Source organism: Haematobia irritans, chromosome 3 (assembly GCF_050003625.1).
Source record: "Haematobia irritans isolate KBUSLIRL chromosome 3, ASM5000362v1, whole genome shotgun sequence".
Taxonomy (NCBI): Eukaryota; Metazoa; Arthropoda; class Insecta; order Diptera; family Muscidae; genus Haematobia; species Haematobia irritans.
Genome location: NC_134399.1, coordinates 10114589 through 10133914, shown reverse-complemented (window position 1 = coordinate 10133914; position 19326 = coordinate 10114589). Strand labels below are relative to the sequence as shown.

Below are 19326 nucleotides of genomic sequence, written 5' to 3'. Positions count from 1 at the left end.
AAACGGATGATAAAATTTTCTATAGAAATAAAATTATGATCATTTTTTATAGAAATAAAATTTTGGCAGATTTTTTTAGAAATAAAATTTGGACAACATTTTCTATAGAAATAAAATTTTAACACAACTTTCTATAGAAATAAACTATGACAAAATTTTCTATAAAAATAAAATGTGGACAAAAGTTGCTATAGGAATAAAAGTTTGGTAAAAAATTCTATAGAAATAAAATTGTGACATAATTTTCTATAGAAATAAATTTATGACAAAATTTTCTTTAGAAATAAAACTTTGACAAAATAATCTCTAAATATAAAAGTTTGACAAAAATTTCTATAGAAATAAAATTTTGACAAAATTTTCTACAGAAGTAGAATTTAGCAAAATTTTCTATAGAAATGACATTTCGATAAAATTTTCTATAGAAATAAAATTTTGCAAAAATTGTCTATAGAAATAAAATTTTTCAAAAATTTTCTATAGAAATAAAATTTTGACAAATTTTTCTATAGAAATGACATTTCGACAAACTTTTCTATAGAAATAAAATGGTGACAGAATTTTCAATAAAAATGAAATTTTGACAAAATTTTCTATAGAAATAAAATTGTGTAAAGAATTACTATAGAAATACAATTTTGACAAAATTTTCTATAGAAGTAAAATTTTGACAACATTTTCTATAGAATAAAATTTTTCAAAAATTGTCTATAGAAATAAAATTGTGACAAAAGTTTCTATAGAAATAAAGTGTTGACAAAATTTTCTATAGAAATAGAATGTTAACAAAAGTTGCTATAGGAATAAAATTTTGGTAAAAAATTCTATAGAAATAAAATTGTGACAGAATTTTCTATAGAAATAAAATTTTGCAAAAATTGTCTATAGAAATAAAATTTTGACAAATTTTCTATAGACATGACATTTCGACAAAATTTTCTATAGAAATAAAATGGTGACAGAATTTTCTATAGAAATAAAATTTTGACAAAATTTTCTCTAAATAAAAAATTTTGACAAAAATTTCTATAGAAATAAAATTTTGACAAAATTATCTCTAAATATAAAAGTTTGACAAAAATTTCTATAGAAAAAAAATTTTGACAAAATTTTCTATAGAAATAGAATTTAGCAAAATTTTCTATAGAAATAAAGTTGTGACAGAATTTTCTATAGAAATAAAATTTTGACAAAATTTTCTATAGTAATAAAGTTTTGTAAAGAATTTCTATAGAAATAAAATTTTGACAAAATTTTCTATAGAAATAAAAGTTTTCTATAGAATAAAATTTTGCAAAAAATTTCTATAGAAATAAAATTGTGACAAAGTTTTCTATAGAAATAAAATTTTGACAAAATTTTCTATAGAAATAAAAGTTTTCTATAGAATAAAATTTTGCAAAAAATTTCTATAGAAATAAAATTGTGACAAAGTTTTCTATAGAAATAAAATTTTGACAACATTTTCTATAGAAATAAAATTTTGACAAAATTATCTATCGAAATAAAATTCTGACAAAATTTTCTATAGAAATAAAATTTTGACAAAATTTTCTATAGCAATAAAATTTTAACAAAATTTTCTATAGAAATAAAATTTTGACAAAAATTTGTATAGAAATAAAATTTGTCTATAAATAAAAGTTTGTCAACAATTTTCTATAGAAATAAAATTTTGACAAAATTTTCTATAGAACTAAAATTTTGCAAAAATTTTCTATAGAAATAAAGTTTTGGAAAAAATTATCTATAGAAATAAAATTTTGCAAAAATTTTCTATAGAAATAAAATAAAAATAAAATTTTGTTAAAATTTTCTATAGACATAAAATTTTGACAAAATATTTTATGGAAATAAAATTTTGAAAAAATTTCCATACAAATAATGTTTTGACAAAATTTCCTAAACATCCTGTTTATCGACCAAAAAATCCCTCAAAGAATGGAATTCAGTATCTAGTCAATACAGAACCCAAGATACTAAAGAAATGCAAAGTGAAAAAAAATCAATCAGTGAATAATTTAAACTCTATGTCTATAGAGAATACTCACTTTATTTGCACATTATTGAGAAAAACTTAGAATCCAAAGTAGTTTCCTCTTCAGATGTTCGTTTTTTTGCTGCTGGGGCTCTGTAACGAAAAAGAAACGCCATAGTAATGGAGCTTTAGTAAGGATAGCTTAACACTTAGACATACATATACAATAAATGCCATTAGGCGAAGAATGATCAATATAAAAAACAAAATGAAAAAATGTATTGCGTAAATAAAAGGGTTCAAAAATAAAAGTTACAATTTTTTCTAAAGCATATTTTCAGGAAATTCCCATAAAACATAAAATTTAAACATAAACACTGTACATTTAAAGTTTTCTATAAACTCAGTAAATCCTTAAGCATGATGTTCTTACACATGTTCTTTGCATATTAAACTATATAAAGTTAAATTATAATTCCTTGCAAGCTTATCCAAGGAAGTTTTTCCATTGCAATGTTGCTAGGCCATGGAGATAAAGAGAAAACTAATTTATCTTGTTTCAAAGAAGGAACAAAATTAATAATTGTAAACAAGGCAAGTTTTAATAACAATTCTTTCTTGGTGTCTTGGATAGAAATTTCTATATAGCATACTTTTAGGATGCCTTTTGTATACATAATGCTTATGGGCTTATTAGCAAAGGGGACAAAGAACAAAACTACTGTAGAAATCAAAGGCCCAAACTAACTATGGAAAATATTTATTCGTTTATTAACAGAATGAAGTAACTAAGAGAAATTTTAATTTCGGGTGATTAAATAACGGGATAATAAAAATTTATTTTAAGGTTAGAGAAAAAAGCCCACTCGGCCTTAAATATAATTATAAGATGGAGAATCTTTAAATTACTAAAAAATTTTGGTTGTTGAATAAAAACAAATTTTGTCAAAATTTTATTTCAAAAATATTTTTGAGTGTTGTTGACCTATTTTATGTTTATTCTGATTATTAATTTTGTTCGGCTTGAGGTCATAGAAACAATCGATTATTGATTTGTTTTAATATTTATTTCCAATATTTCGGTTAGTGCCACTAACCATCTTCTGGGATTTTGTATCTACATAAATTACAAAAATTAAATTACTTTTAATGTTCACAAATCACAATATTATTTTAGATATAATATATTGAAAATAACTAACGTGAGTTCGTGTGATGCTGTTCGTTCTGCAAGCCACCGTACACTAAGCTTCGTTTGTGTCGATGCTTGTTTATGATGTGTCGATACATTCTCGCGCATTCTTCCGTGTCTTTTTTGAAATTCATTCTCTTGTCAGGAGAGAGATCTATTATATTAAGCATCTCAAGAGTGTATCTACGCCTATGATTATTCTCTTGAGCAAGTATCTCGACGTCTGTGAAGTTGGGCTTGTGTCCTGTTGTTGCACAGTGAGCTGCAAGTGCTGTTTTTTGCTCTACTGATTTGTCTACAGCTTTAAGGTCTGATTTATGCGACGAAAGTCTTGTCTTAAGTTTGGTCATTGTAGTGCCAACATATGCCATTGGGCATATGTTGGACTTGTCTCCATTACATTTAATTTTGTACACTATGTTACTCCTGTCCTCATTCTTTATTTTTGACTTTGTGTTGCTGAATAATTCCTTTACTGTTCTCGATGTGCGTGAAGCAATTTGAATCTTGTCCTTGTTATATACGTCCGATTTGACAAAACGCTCTGAGAATCCTTCAACGTAAGTCATGGGTTTGTATGACTTATCCTTATAATGGTCCGGCTCTTCAATAGTCTTAGTTTTAATGTTTTCGTCAAGTGTTTTATTTTTAACGCGATTTATTAGTCTGCTTATTATTCTATTTGGAAAATCGTTTGTGGTCAATATTTGTCTTATCTTTACTTCATTCTCCTTGTGGAATTCTGCATCACTTATCCTTAAGATTCGATCTATAAAATTGATTGCTGTCATATGGATTATACTTTTATTGTGTTTTGAATTATAATTTATTAGTCGTCCAGTTGCTGTTGGTTTTTGATACCAATTCAGCCTCAAACAATTATCATCTCTCAATATGTTACAGTCTAAATATGGTAGCTTGTTATCCTTCTCTAACTCCATTGTAAATTGTATTTGACTGTGGAATGAGTTTAATGCGTCAAGAGTACTTTCCACGTCGGTTTTCTTTACTATCGCAAATATGTCGTCCACATATTTTGTTATAATTCGAGGTTTCGGTATCTTGTTTAAGGACACGTCTAGTAGCTCTTCCATGATGATGTCAGCAATTATTGGAGATGCTGGAGATCCCATTGGCATTCCTTTCAATTGTTCATATGTCTTATCTTCATATTTGAAGTACCTACTGTCTTTGATACAAAATAGTGCTAGTTCCTTGAAAATATCACGAGGTATTTTTGTATAATTTTTGATTAAGTCCCATTTCTTCTCAATCATTGCAATGGCTAGGTTTACCGGTATACTGGGAAACAGTGATACAACATCAAACGATATCAGGATTTCATCATCTGTTAGCCTTACATTCTTAATCTTCGTTTTAAAGTCAATCGCGTCTTTTACATTGTATTTTGAATCTTTGGTGACGTTCTTTAAGATACTAGATATATATCTGCACATCTTATACGATGGTGCATTGATCGAATTATAACAAAATATGTGGACGACATATTTGCGATAGTAAAGAAAACCGACGTGGAAAGTACTCTTGACGCATTAAACTCATTCCACAGTCAAATACAATTTACAATGGAGTTAGAGAAGGATAACAAGCTACCATATTTAGACTGTAACATATTGAGAGATGATAATTGTTTGAGGCTGAATTGGTATCAAAAACCAACAGCAACTGGACGACTAATAAATTATAATTCAAAACACAATAAAAGTATAATCCATATGACAGCAATCAATTTTATAGATCGAATCTTAAGGATAAGTGATGCAGAATTCCACAAGGAGAATGAAGTAAAGATAAGACAAATATTGACCACAAACGATTTTCCAAATAGAATAATAAGCAGACTAATAAATCGCGTTAAAAATAAAACACTTGACGAAAACATTAAAACTAAGACTATTGAAGAGCCGGACCATTATAAGGATAAGTCATACAAACCCATGACTTACGTTGAAGGATTCTCAGAGCGTTTTGTCAAATCGGACGTATATAACAAGGACAAGATTCAAATTGCTTCACGCACATCGAGAACAGTAAAGGAATTATTCAGCAACACAAAGTCAAAAATAAAGAATGAGGACAGGAGTAACATAGTGTACAAAATTAAATGTAATGGAGACAAGTCCAACATATGCCCAATGGCATATGTTGGCACTACAATGACCAAACTTAAGACAAGACTTTCGTCGCATAAATCAGACCTTAAAGCTGTAGACAAATCAGTAGAGCAAAAAACAGCACTTGCAGCTCACTGTGCAACAACAGGACACAAGCCCAACTTCACAGACGTCGAGATACTTGCTCAAGAGAATAATCATAGGCGTAGATACACTCTTGAGATGCTTAATATAATAGATCTCTCTCCTGACAAGAGAATGAATTTCAAAAAAGACACGGAAGAATGCGCGAGAATGTATCGACACATCATAAACAAGCATCGACACAAACGAAGCTTAGTGTACGGTGGCTTGCAGAACGAACAGCATCACACGAACTCACGTTAGTTATTTTCAATATATTATATCTAAAATAATATTGTGATTTGTGAACATTAAAAGTAATTTAATTTTTGTAATTTATGTAGATACAAAATCCCAGAAGATGGTTAGTGGCACTAACCGAAATATTGGAAATAAATATTAAAACAAATCAATAATCGATTGTTTCTATGACCTCAAGCCGAACAAAATTAATAATCAAAATTTTATTTCTATAGACAATTTTGTAAAAATTTTATATTTAGAAAAATTGGGCAAAATATTTTTTTTTTGGAAAATTATGTAACAATTTAATTCCTATAGAAAATTTTGTCAAAATTTTATTTTACCCAAGAACTATTCTTCCTATGTGGCTAGGGCATACTAATTTTGATCTACATGACTATTTTCTTTAAAAAATTCTGTCAACATTTTATTTCTATAGAAAATTTTGTCAAAATTTTATTCCTATAGAAAATTATGTCAAAATTTTATTTTATAGAAAATTTTTCCAAATTTGGTCAAACTTTTATTTCTATAGAAAATTTTGTCATAATTTTATTTCTTTAGAAAATTATGTTAAAATTTTATTTCTATTGAAAATTCTGTCCAAATTATATTTTTATAGAAAATTTTGTCAAAATTTTATTTCTATAGAAAATTATGTCAACATTTTAGTTGTTTAGAAAAATTTGTCAAAATTTTATTTCTTTAGAAAATTACGTCAAAATTTTATTCTTATAGAAAAAATCAATCAAAATCAAAAATTTTTTCTATAGAAAATGTTGTCAATTTTTTTGTATAGTATGTCAAAATATTATTTCTATAGAAAAGTTTTTTCAAATTTTATTCTGCAGATATTTTTGTTAAAATTTTATTTCTATAGAAAATTTTGTCAAAATTTTATTTCTATAGAATTTTTTGTCAAAATTTTATTTCTATAGAAAGTTTTGTTAAAATTTTATTGCTATAGAAAATTTTGTCAAAATTTTATTTCTATAGAAAATTATGTCAAAATTTTATTTCTATAGAAAATTTTGTCAAAATTTTATTTCTTTAGAATATTTTGTCAAAGTTTTATTTCTACAGAAAATTTTGGCTAAATTTTATTCTTCAGATAATTTTGTTAAAATTTATTTCTATATCAAATTATGACAAAATTTTATTTCTATAGAAAATTAAGTGAACATTTTATTTCTAAAGAAAATTTTGTCAAAATTTTATTACCTTAGAAAATTTTGTCACAATATGATTTCATTAGAAAATTTTGTACAAATTTTATTTCTATAGAAAATTTTTGTCAAGTTTTTATTTCTATAGAAATTTATGTAAAAATTATTTTTCTATACAAATTTTTGTCAAAATTTTTCTTCTATAGGAAATTTAGTCAACATTTTTGTTATTTAGAAAAATTTGTCAAAATTTGATTTCTTTAGAAAATTTTGTAAAAATTGTATTTCTATAGTAAATTATGTCAAAATTGTATTTCTATAGAAAATTATGTCAACATTTTACTTCTATAGGAAATTTTGTCAAAATTTTACTTCTTTAGGAAATTTTGTACAAATTTTATTTCTATATAAAATTATGTCAACATTTTTTTTTATAGAATATTTTGTCAAAATTTTATTTCCTTAGAAAATGTTGTCAAAATATGATTTCTTTAGAAAATTTTGTACAAATTTTATTTCTTTAGAATATTTTGTCAAAGTTTTATTTCTACAGATAATTTTGTTAAAATTTTATTTCTATAGAAAATTATGTCAAAATTTTATTTCTGTAGAAAATTTTGTCAATTTTTTTTGTATAGAAAATTATGTCAAAATTTTATTTTTATAGAAATTTTATCAAAATTTTATTTCTATAGAAAATTGTGTAAAAATTTTATTTCTTTAGACAATTTTGTCAAAATTTCACTTCTATAGAAAATTTTGTCAACATTTTATTTTTATAGAAAATTTTATCAAAATTTTATTTCTATAGAAAATTGTGTCAAAATTTTATTTCCATAGAAAATTTTGTCAAAATTTTATTTCTATAGAAAATTATGTCAAAATTTTGTGTCTATGGAAATTTTGTCAATTTTGTTTTTTTCTTTAGAAAATTTTGTCAAAATTTTATTTCTATAGAAAATTATGCCAAAATTTTATTCCTTTAGAATTTTTGATATACAAAATCCTGCATATTTTCCATGTTACTTACAACATTTTCTCATACATACTGGCAAAACAATACCATTTCAAGGTTATATACTAGTAGTGTGTATGTTTGCTTTTAAAGAAAATTGCAGAATTGCAAAACTCTCAACATCTTCTGGTATATATTTTATTTACATACCATTCATTCTTTTGTCATTTATCCTAAACAAACATTCATGCATACTTTCAGGATTTACTTAACACACAAATAATAGAAAACAGAATATGGCATTGATGATTTCCACGAACATTTTCTTTAATAAATTTCCGTGAATTTTGAGTTTGGGTTAATGATGATAGCATTGAAAATGTCACAACAATTCAGAGAAAACAAAACATATTGCATATGCTAAGGCATTAGAGCAATTACATAGCATAAGGTCAAGGGATAATAATAGCTTCTAGAATAAAATATGAAATGAAATGAAATGAATGGAAACAATCAAACTTCCATAGAAATAAAATTAATTTTAATTAAAAATTTTCAATACATCTCAGACAACATTAACCAAGGGATTGTGGTTAAATTAAATCAATAATTAATAAATAAAATTAAGTTTAATTTAAAATTTTCAAGATATCTCAGACAACATTAACCAAAAAGATGTTGGTTAAATAAAATTAATAAATAATAAAAAAAAAAATTATTTAAATTTAAAATGTTCAATAAATCTCAGATAACATTAACGAAGAGATTGTGGTATAATAAAATTAATAAATAATAAATAATAAATAAAATTAATTTTAATTTAAAATTTTATTTTTTCAAAATTTTATTTCTATGGAAAATTATGTCAAGATTTTATTTCTTCATAAAATGTTGTAGAAACTTTTTTCTATAGAAACTTTTGCCAAAATTTTATATCTATAGAAAATTTTGTCAAAATTTTATTTCCATAGCAAATTTTGCAAAATTTTATATCTATAGAAAATTTTGTCAAAATTTTATTTCTATAGAAAATTTTGTCAAAATTTTATGTCTATGCAAAATTTTGTCAAAAATTTTATTTCTATAGAAACTTTTGTCAAAATTTTATTTCCATAGAAAATTTTGTCAAAATTTTATTTCCATAGAAAATTTTGTCAAAATTTTATTTCCATAGAAAATTTTGTCAAATCAAATAAATATAAAATTTTCAATAAATCTTAGACAACATTAACCAAGAGATTTTGTTTATTAGAAACATTTGTCCTTTTACCTATTTATTTTAATAAATATTATTTTAATAAATATATTTATTTTAATAAATATATTTATTTTAATAAATATAAATGTTAAAGAATTTTCATTTTATATAATGATCGATATGGAATTACTAACCATATTGATTTGCCTCTGATTTACCCAGTAAAAAAATTGGAATTTTCATTGCATATTTTCAGGCGTTACAATGGCCTCCTTGATAAGACTATGGCTTGAGAAGAACAACATACACAAAATTTGGAGTATTGGAGGCATTAGTTCGACTTTATGCTGAAGTATTTAAAAAGTAATTAATTAAAAAGTGGCTTAACATACCACAAAAGGTGGCACAAATATGTAAAAATATGGAATTTAGTAGCACACTTAAAAAAATGACAATGGTAACACGGGTTATAATCGTTTTATTCTACTACTCCTATTTTTATTTCATTTTATTAAAAGTTAACAAGAGTACACAGTTTAGCTACTACAGAAAATGTTCATTACATATTTTCAGGCGTCACAATGGTCTCCTTGAGAACACAATGGCTTGAAAAGGAAAACATGCATTTGGAGTATCGGAGGCATTAATTGAACTTTATGCTGAGGTACCCAAAAAGGAATTAAGTAAAAAGTGGCTGAACATACGAAAAAGGTGGCACAAATATGTAAAAATTTGGAATTTAGTAGCACCCTTAAGTGTCACAAATGGCACAATGGTAACATAGGCTATATTTCATTTATTCTATTAATCCTATTTTTTATTCCAATTTCACGGGAGTACCCAGTTTAGCTACTAAAGAAAATTTTCTTAGCATATTTTCAGGCGTCACAATGGTCTCCTTGATAACACTATGGCTTAAGAAGGAAAATATGTTGAAAGTTTGGGTATTATGCTGAGGTATTTAAAAAGGAATTAATTAAAAAGTGGCTTAACATACCAAAAATGTGGCACAAATATGTAAAAATATTTAATTTAGTAGCACACTTCAAAAATGTCAAATTTGGCACACTGGTAACACTGGCTATAATCTTTTTATTCTACTACTCCTGTTTTTTATTCTATTTTATTAAAAGTTAACAAGAGTACACAGTTTAGCTACTACAGAAAATGTTCATTACATATTTTCAGGCGTCACAATGGTCTCCTTGATAACACAATGGCTTAAGAAGGAAAACATGCATTATTTGGATTATTGGAGGCATTAATTGAACTTTATGCTGAGGTACCCAAAAAGGAATTAAGTAAAAAGTGGCTGAACATACGAAAAAGGTGGCACAAATATGTAAAAATTTGGAATTTAGTAGCACCCTTAAGTGTCACAAATGGCACAATGGTAACATGGGCTATAATCCATTTATTCTTTTACGCCTATTTTTTATTCCAATTTGTAAAAATTTCACGAGAGTACCCAGTTTAGCTACAACAGAAAATTTTCTTTGCATATTTTCAGGCGTCACAATGGTCTCCTTGATAACACAGTGGCTTAAGAAGGAAAATATGCTCAAAATTTGGATTATTTGAGGCATTAGTTCGACTTTATGCTGAGGTATTTAAAAAGGAATTAATTAAAAAGTGGCTTAACATACCAAAAATGTGGCACAAATATGTAAAAATATTTAATTTAGTAGCACACTTCAAAAATGTCAAATTTGGCACACTGGTAACACTGGCTATAATCTTTTTATTCTACTACTCCTGTTTTTTATTCTATTTTATTAAAAGTTAACAAGAGTACACAGTTTAGCTACTACACAAAATTTTCATTACATATTTTCAGGCGTCACAATGGTCTCCTTGATAACACAATGGCTTGAAAAGGAAAATATTTTCAAAATTTTGAGTATTTGAGGCATTAGGTTGACTTTATGCTGAGGTACCCAAAAAGGAATTAATTAAAAAGTGGTTGAACACTACTACAGAAAATTTCCATTGCATATTTTCAGGCGTCACAATGGCCACCTTGATGACACTATGGCTTGAGAAGGAAAACATGCTCAAAATTTGAAGTATTAGAGGCATTAGTTTTACTTTATGCTGAGGTAACCGAAAAGGAGTTAATTAAAAAAAGTGGCTGAACATACGAAAAAGGTGTCAAATATATGCAAAAATCTGGAATTTAGTAGCACACTTAAAAAATTTCAAATTTGGCACAATGGCTGCAAATTTTTTCTACCCTCTCTAATTTTTTTAATGAATATATATTTTTTCTTGTTTTAAATATTTTATCTTCAAGAGAATTCAATAAAAATAATAATAATAATTATCATATATGGCATGCATGCAAATTCCAATGACAATATCTGAAAAAGAAAATCATTATGACAGAAATGCCAAGCTTAAGGGTAAATACTCTTGGCAAATATATGTGCCTGCAACTATGCCTCTAAAAGAAAGAAATAAAGAATATTTAAATTTAAGAAAATGTATGCATATATAAATAACCCCCACACATACACACAACCAAGTATCCTTAGTACAAAAGATGGCTATAAAACAAATAGAAACATCTTTTTTTCCAAACGCTTTTTTTTTGAATCGTTGTTATTTCACTTTTTGCTTACAGCACATGATTATTATGAAGAGTGTTCTTATATGAACAAATGCAAACACACACAGACACAAATTTAAAGCATACTTTCTGGGGCATAACATTTGAGGGCATAATAAAATAGTACCTTTTATTCAAGAGAAAACAGAAAACAACAAACACATATATATGCTCGTACAATTATAAAGCTGCTGCTCTTTGTAGGCAAACTGAAATGTATACCCCGCAAGGGCAAAAGAACTGTCAAGCAGTTGCAGGGAAAAACAAGATTGATTAAAAGAAATTGTAGCATAGTTTAAGGAGATATTACAAACTGTCTTTTTACAAAATTTTAGAATTTTAGATTTGAGTTAGAAATACAGATGATATAGAAAAGCGATATAGAAAAACTATTAAAACAGAAATAGCTGTTTTATACCACCAAGACCATACCTAATGAATTGAGGATAATTCTTACATTTTATAATTTATTTATATTTTAATATTATTCTTTAGGATCATTTTTTTGTAGAACTATAATACATTTCAGTAAACCTCAATTGATAATACATTTCTGCTAAAATAAATTCCAATCTATTCGCTCGAGCAAAGACCTATAACAGCCTCGAACTATTTGCTTCATTATATCACTGACCAGTGTATATATGTTTTTCTTTGGCATTAACTCTCCTTAGATAGACGAATACTTAGAGAATTTTTAATAATTGAACCATGGAATGTGTGAGCTTGAAAATTTTTAATTAGATTTAAATAAACCCAACAATAATTTTATCTCTATTCCATCGGAAATCAATCCTTGTAATTAACATTTCAGTGGAGATTCTGGTGAACCCACTACAGGAAAATTTCATTGCATATTTTTAGGCGCCACAATGATCAGCTTGATAACACTATGGTTTGAAAAGGTGCTAGAAAACTACAGGTTAGCTAATATAAATTGCAGGTTTAATATTGTGACAGTTCATTTTATTGTTTACAAGCTTACAAAAGCATTTTTATCTACTGCATTCAGAAATAAAGTTCATGAGTGATAGTGTGATTCCTTTATATTTGACTGAAAAATTCCAAGCCACTTTCGTTCGAGTTTTCCCAAAATTAAATGAATATCTTTTTTTTTCTTTCTCAAATCTGCCCCGTATCACAAAAATTGGACGAAAAAAAAAAACAAACGGTAACAACACCATAAATTATCTGAAAATTGAAGGTCCGATTTGATTAAAATCTGGTAGAAAACTTTCTCGCGATCTAAATATATGACGAGAATGAATGCAACACATATTGAAAAATGAGCTTGGACAAAAGTCACTGCACAAAATGTAAGTGCTCACCGATACACCAAAACGTTGTACTAGAATGAACCAAGGAGTTGATTCGCTTGGCCACATGAACTCAACGTGGGGTCAAAATAAACGCCGAATATTATTGGCGGTATTTATGCCCTGGACAGAAAACAATTTCGGACATTCCAACAGGACTCAACATTATCGCACCGAGCACGCGTCAACCAAAAATTGCTTTAAAATGACGCTCCATGATTCAAATCTAACGCACAATGGCCAAACAATATCCGGATCTCATAGAAATAAAATTTTGACAAAATATTCTATATGAAAAAAATGTTGACAAAATTTTCTATAGAAATAAAATTTTGACAAAATTTTCTACAGAAATAAAATGTTTACAAAATTTTCCATAGAAATAAAATTTTGACAACCTCCGTAGACTCCCCGAGTCACAATTAGCAAAAAGTTCGCAGCCATAAATCAGTCCTGGTACCAGTAAAGTTTTCGCCAAGAGAATTCGTATGTTCAGTGGCGTATAGGAATGGCTAAACCACAGCGCTCTTAACCTAGCATAAGTCTGGCCCGCAGCAGAATTGACATGATCTGTCCAACTAAGTGAACTATTGAAAATTACTCCTAAACTCTTCGCTCTGGTGACAACATCTGCCTTCTGATCATTTATAATAATATCCGGCGCATGTGGGTGGAAATGCTTGTTCCTGAGTAATCCGTTAGCCTTCGCCCAATTAAATACACGGTTAAGATCATTGTTAAGCCTCTCTACAGTGTCCCTGATACTGCCAACATTGCCGCTTAGGAAAACCTGAACGTCATCAACATACATGACAGTCTTGCAATGCTCTAATTGTAGGGGGAGATCGTTGGCATATAGTGAGAATAATAACGGACCTATAATGGACCCCTGTGGCACACCCTTATATACAGGTAGAGGTCCCGATCTATCGCCTCTACTATAAACTGTTTGAATCCTGTCCTTAAGGTACGACGTAATCAGGTCCAATGCCGTTGATGTGAATTTAAAGGAACGTCTCAATTTCATGGCCAGATTTTGATGATCAACAGAGTCAAACGCTTTTGAGTGGTCCAAAAGTACAAGAAATCCAACTTTGTTGTCATCAATATCTCCTCTCAACGATTCTGAAACCTCCGCCAGGGCAGTGATGCAACTATGGTCCGGGCGAAACCCAGACTGCCTACCAGTCAACAGTGACTCCTGGTGAAGATATTCTGACATCTGAGAGTGCAATATCTTCTCGAAGACCTTAGACTAGTAGCAGAGTATAGATATGGGACGGAAATCCAAATTAAATTTAGGAACCGGAATGATTTTCGCATGTTTCCACATAGTGGGGTACATACTTGTGGTTAAAATCGTATTAAAAAATGGGTAAGAAAAGGCAAACTCATTGGAAGTATGATCCTAATAAATTTTGGATCAATACCATCAAGACCAACGGCGTTAGACTTCACTTTGGAGAAGCTAATAACCATCTCATCATATGAGACACATCGAAACTCAAAAAAGCCATAAATATCAGAATCGTCCGCTGTTCTACTACTATTACCATAAAAGGAAACATCAATTGGTATGGTCGGAACATTAACGAAGGCCTTGTTAAGTTCATCAAGATCTCCGCAGTGCTGAGAAAGATACCATGACTTACGTACACTTATATCCCGTATAACTCCCCATTTACTTCTCGAGTCTACTGCCCTATGAAATTTCCCGGCGTAATACCGAACCTCGGCCGCTTTAATGTAGCTATTGACCCTATTCCTTAACGAACGATATTCCTGAAGGAGCTCAGGTGTCCTAAATATATATTATATGGGGGCTATATATAATTATGGGCCGATTTGGACCAATTTTTGCATGGTTGTGAGAGACCATATACAAACACCATGTACCAAATCGGATGAATTTTGCTCCTCCAAGAGGCTCCGCAAGCCAAATCTGAGCGTCGGTTTATATGGGGGCTATACGTAAAAGTGGTCCGATATGGCCCATTTTCAATACCATCTGACCTACATCAATAACAACTACTTGTGCCAAGTTTCAAGTCGATAGCTTGTTTCGTTCGGAAGTTGGCGAGATTTCAACAGACGGACGGACATGCTTAGATCTACTCAGAATTTCACCACGACCCAGAATATATACTTTATGGGGTCTTAGAGCAATATTTCGATGTGTTACAAACGGAACGACAAAGTTAATATACCCCCATCATATGGTGGAGGGTATAAAAATTAGGTACCTTTTAGTTGGAGAGAAATATTTTGCAACATCTATCAAATCATCAGGAATTCCAATGTATCAAACAGTAAAAAGTCTTCAATTTTTGTTAGAAGTCTACCAACTGTGGCAAACGACACCATTATCGCGTATGGTGGCGGTTATAAAAATGTACTGTTTGCCCTTACATTTCCTCCCTATCATTCCCTTTAAATATTTTCCTACTCATAGATTTCTTTTCATTTCATATTGCTGCACAATGAAATTTATTAAATTCATAGCAATTAAAATCAAATTATTGCTGTTTGGTATATTTCTAGAGGCTATGCTATATTTCCACCAACATTCTGTGTATATTTTGAGGCCAGGCAATGACCAGTTTTATCCTTCATTTAATTCATTTAATTGTATGGTAATCATGAATTGCTACTGAAGAGATAAATCAGCCTTTAGGGCACTGTATGGTATTATGGTATTTTTATTAAGAGAATGCCAACTAAAGAGAGAGGGAGGGAGATAAAGCCATTCATACTATCTGGTATGAATGCTCCATGTCTCTATGTCAAATGTTAATTTAATTTCTTCTTGACTGCTGTGCTCGTGTGTGTGTGTGGGTGTGCGTAGCCGAGTGCGTGCATGTAATTGCCAACTAACTTGATTTGTCGCCAATGCTGATAGGCAAAAAATATGACAGCTGTCACAATGCTAGACAGTAAAGAGAGTGGGTCCTATACCCAAATACTTTATATATATAGAGAGAGAGAAAAAAGAAGTGATTTTTTTTTGCAGATTTGTACTTACTGTTTACATTTGAACGATATAAATAAGTCAATCAATATCCGATTTGTATGAACAAAAATTCACAGTTGCATAGATTTTCCATTAGTAGAGGGGGTGTTTTTTTATGAAAAAAAAAAAATATCCTATGAAAAAATTATTTTTGTATATTGAAGAAAAACAAAGAGATTTAAAAATTTTTAGTAAGTAAATTGAGGGAAATCCTATTCTTTGAAAAATCTTTTTAACTTTCATTCAAAAAAAAATTCCAAGAAAACTCTTGGTTTATTTTCATCACTCAGTAAGTCATCGGTCTGGGCCACGTGCTTTCAGTTTTCAGCATTGACGTGTTTGTTGACGCTTTATTTGTCCACGACAACATCAGAACTAGCAAAAGCTTATTCAACATGGCCTTTGAAAGTCAAATTTGTTTTTGTAACCCCATCATCAACATCGTCATCATAACCCCATTCGTCCTCATCAGCAATACGAAATGAAATGCCAACATAAGGCGGCGGCACAGCTCAAACGACAACATCAAGCGAAATGTGTCAAAATCAGAGTGAAAAGTGATTTGTAGGGAGCAATTTAACGACTTAACGACAATCATACGCTCAGTGGGCCAAACAAGCACATCTCATAGCCATTGGTTTGAAAATATCAGAACGACAGCCATGACATTGTTGAAGCACCATTTGAAAGCTGTTACAGCGAAACAAGAAATGACAGTAAATTTCAGCAAATGGAACAAAGCATATAATCTAGTTGCCACATATATAAACGAATGAGCACAAATTTAGGCCAATGCCTTTTGAACAAAGAAGAAGGAATATACCAATAAAATTATGGAATGGTCTGAGAAAGGGTAATTTTTTAGATTTTAACAAAATTTAGAACATTTTCTATAGAAATACAAATTTGACAACATTTTCTATAGAAATACAATTTTGACAAAATTTTGTATAGAAATACAATTTTGACAAAATTTTCTATAGAAATAAAATTTTGACAAAATTTTTTATAAAAATAAAATTTTAACAAAATTTTCTATAGAAATAAAATTTTGCTAAAATTTTCTATAGAAATAAAATTTTGCTAACATTTTCTATAGAAATAAAATTTTGACAAAATTTTCTATAGAAATAAAATTTTGACAAAATTTTTATTTTCTATAGAAATAAAATTTTGCTAAAATTTTCTATAGAAATAAAATTTTGCTAAAATTTTCTATAGAAATAAAATTTTGACAAAATTTTCTATAGAAATAGAACAAAATTTTCTATAGAACAATGGTCTGAAAAAAGGGTGATTTTTTAGATTTTAACAAAATTTAGCTATAGAAAAAAAAATTGAGAAAATTTTCTATAGAAATACAATTTTGACAACATTTTCTATAGAAATACAATTTTGACAAAATTTTGTATAGAAATACAATTTTGACAAAATTTTCTATAGAAATAAAATTTTGACACAATTTTTTATAAAAATAAAATTTTAACAAAACTTTCTATAGAAATAAAATTTTGCTAAAATTTTCTATAGAAATAAAATTTTGACAAATTTTTTTACAGAAATAAAATTTTGACAAATTTTTTTACAGAAATAAAATTTTGACAAAATTTTCATTTTCTATAGAAATAAAATTTTGCTAAAATTTTTTATAGAAATAAAATTTTGACAAAATTTTCTATAGAAATAAAATTTTGCTAAAATTTTCTATAGAAATAAAATTTTGACAAAATTTTCTATAGAAATAAAATTTGACAAATTTTTTTTAAAGAAATAAAATTTTAACAAAATTTTCTACAGAAATAAAATTTTAACAAAATTTTCTATAGACATAAAATTTTCCATACACTCAAAAAAAATTTGGATCGAAAAATTTTGACCTTCCTTTAAGGATTTTGGTATTGATTCCGAGCCAAAGATGCGGCTTCTTTAAAACAAAAAAATTTTTAGCGACCTATCGGGCTGTAAATCTAGGACCAATAAAATTAAAATTAGGATGCAGATCTCATTTATCAAATTTTCATTATCTTTTCGCGGTTTATTAATAAAGGTACTCACGTACAAACAAATGCCAGTTAAAAAATCCAAATTATAACGGATACTTCAAAGTAAAAAATGTTTTTTTAATTCCAAATAAAAAACTTTAAACCAAAGACGCTAAATCCTCAAAATAAGCCTTAGCCTATATTTGAAGCGTTTTAATCTGAAATCTAAAGATTCAATATTTCAGTTAATTTAAGGATAATTTCTTAAAATCAAAAATTTGTTTCTTTACTTTAAAGAAATTTAGCCATAGTTCCAAAAAAAAACTTTAAACCAAAGACGCAAAATCCTCAAAATAAGGCTTAGCCTATGTTTGAAGCTTTTTTATCTTAAATCTAAAGATTAAATATTTCAGTTAATTTAGGGATAATTTCTTTAAATCAAAAATTTGTTTCTTTACTTTATAGAAATTTAGCCTTAGTTCAAAGACATGTGACTTTAACGGAGGGACGCAAATTTACAAAATTTGTGTCCTAAATTTAATAAAAAAAATTGAAGTAAAGATTCTAAACTTTATTATTTAAAATTTTCTTTAGAAATATAATATTGACAAAATCTTCTATAGAAAAATTTTGACAAAATTTTCTATAGAAATAAAATGTTGACAACATTTTTTATAGAAATAAATTTATTGACAAAATTTTCTATAGAAATAAAATGTTGACAAAAGTTTCTATAGAAATAAAATTTTGACAAAATTTTCTATAGAAATAAAATGTTGACAAAATTTTCTATAGAAATAAAATTTTAACAAAATTTTCTATAGAAATAAAATTTTGACAAAATTTTCTATGAAAATAAAATTTTGACAAAATTTTATAGAAATAAATTTATTGACAAAATTTTCTATAGAAATAAAATGTTGACAAAATTTCTATAGAAATAAAATTTTGACAAAATTTTCTATAGAAATAAAATTTTGACAAAATTTTCTATAGAAATAAAATTTTGACAAAATTTTCTATAGAAATAAAATTTTGACAAAATTTTCTATAGAAATAAAATTTTGACAAAATTTTCTATAAAAATAAAATTTTAACAAAATTTTCTATAGAAATATAATTTTGACAAAATTTTCTATAAAAATAAAATTTTGACAACATTTTTTATAGAAATAAATTTATTGACAAAATTTTCTATAGAAATAAATTTATTAACAAAATTTTCAATAGAAATAAAATTTTGACAAAATTTTATATAGAAATAAAATTTTGCCAAAATTTTTTATAGAAATAAATTTATTGACAAAATTTTCCATAGAAATTATTTTATTGACAAAATTTTCTATAGAAATAAAATTTTCACAAAATCTTCTATAGAAAATTTTTTATAAATATGTCATAAAAATAAAAATAAAATTTT

The 19326-nt window shown here is 27.4% G+C and overlaps 1 protein-coding gene and 1 long non-coding RNA gene across 4 annotated transcripts in view; one reads left to right on the top strand and one right to left on the bottom strand.

Moving 5' to 3' along the window:
• LOC142228308 (uncharacterized) overlaps positions 1-11213 on the top strand; it is a 176096-nt gene extending 164883 nt beyond the window's left edge. Inside the window, exons 2-5 of the long non-coding RNA XR_012720129.1 lie at positions 9247-9353; positions 9564-10596; positions 10828-10923; positions 10994-11213. This is a non-coding gene — a long non-coding RNA (uncharacterized LOC142228308). The remainder of the gene's footprint in view (positions 1-9246; positions 9354-9563; positions 10597-10827; positions 10924-10993) is intronic.
• Positions 1-19326, bottom strand: part of norpA (no receptor potential A) — a 253955-nt gene that overhangs the window by 138721 nt on the left and 95908 nt on the right. For all 3 annotated transcript variants that reach the window (XM_075298702.1, XM_075298700.1, XM_075298701.1), the window contains one exon: positions 2052-2131. The gene's annotated coding sequence lies outside the window, so the exon portion shown is untranslated. The remainder of the gene's footprint in view (positions 1-2051; positions 2132-19326) is intronic.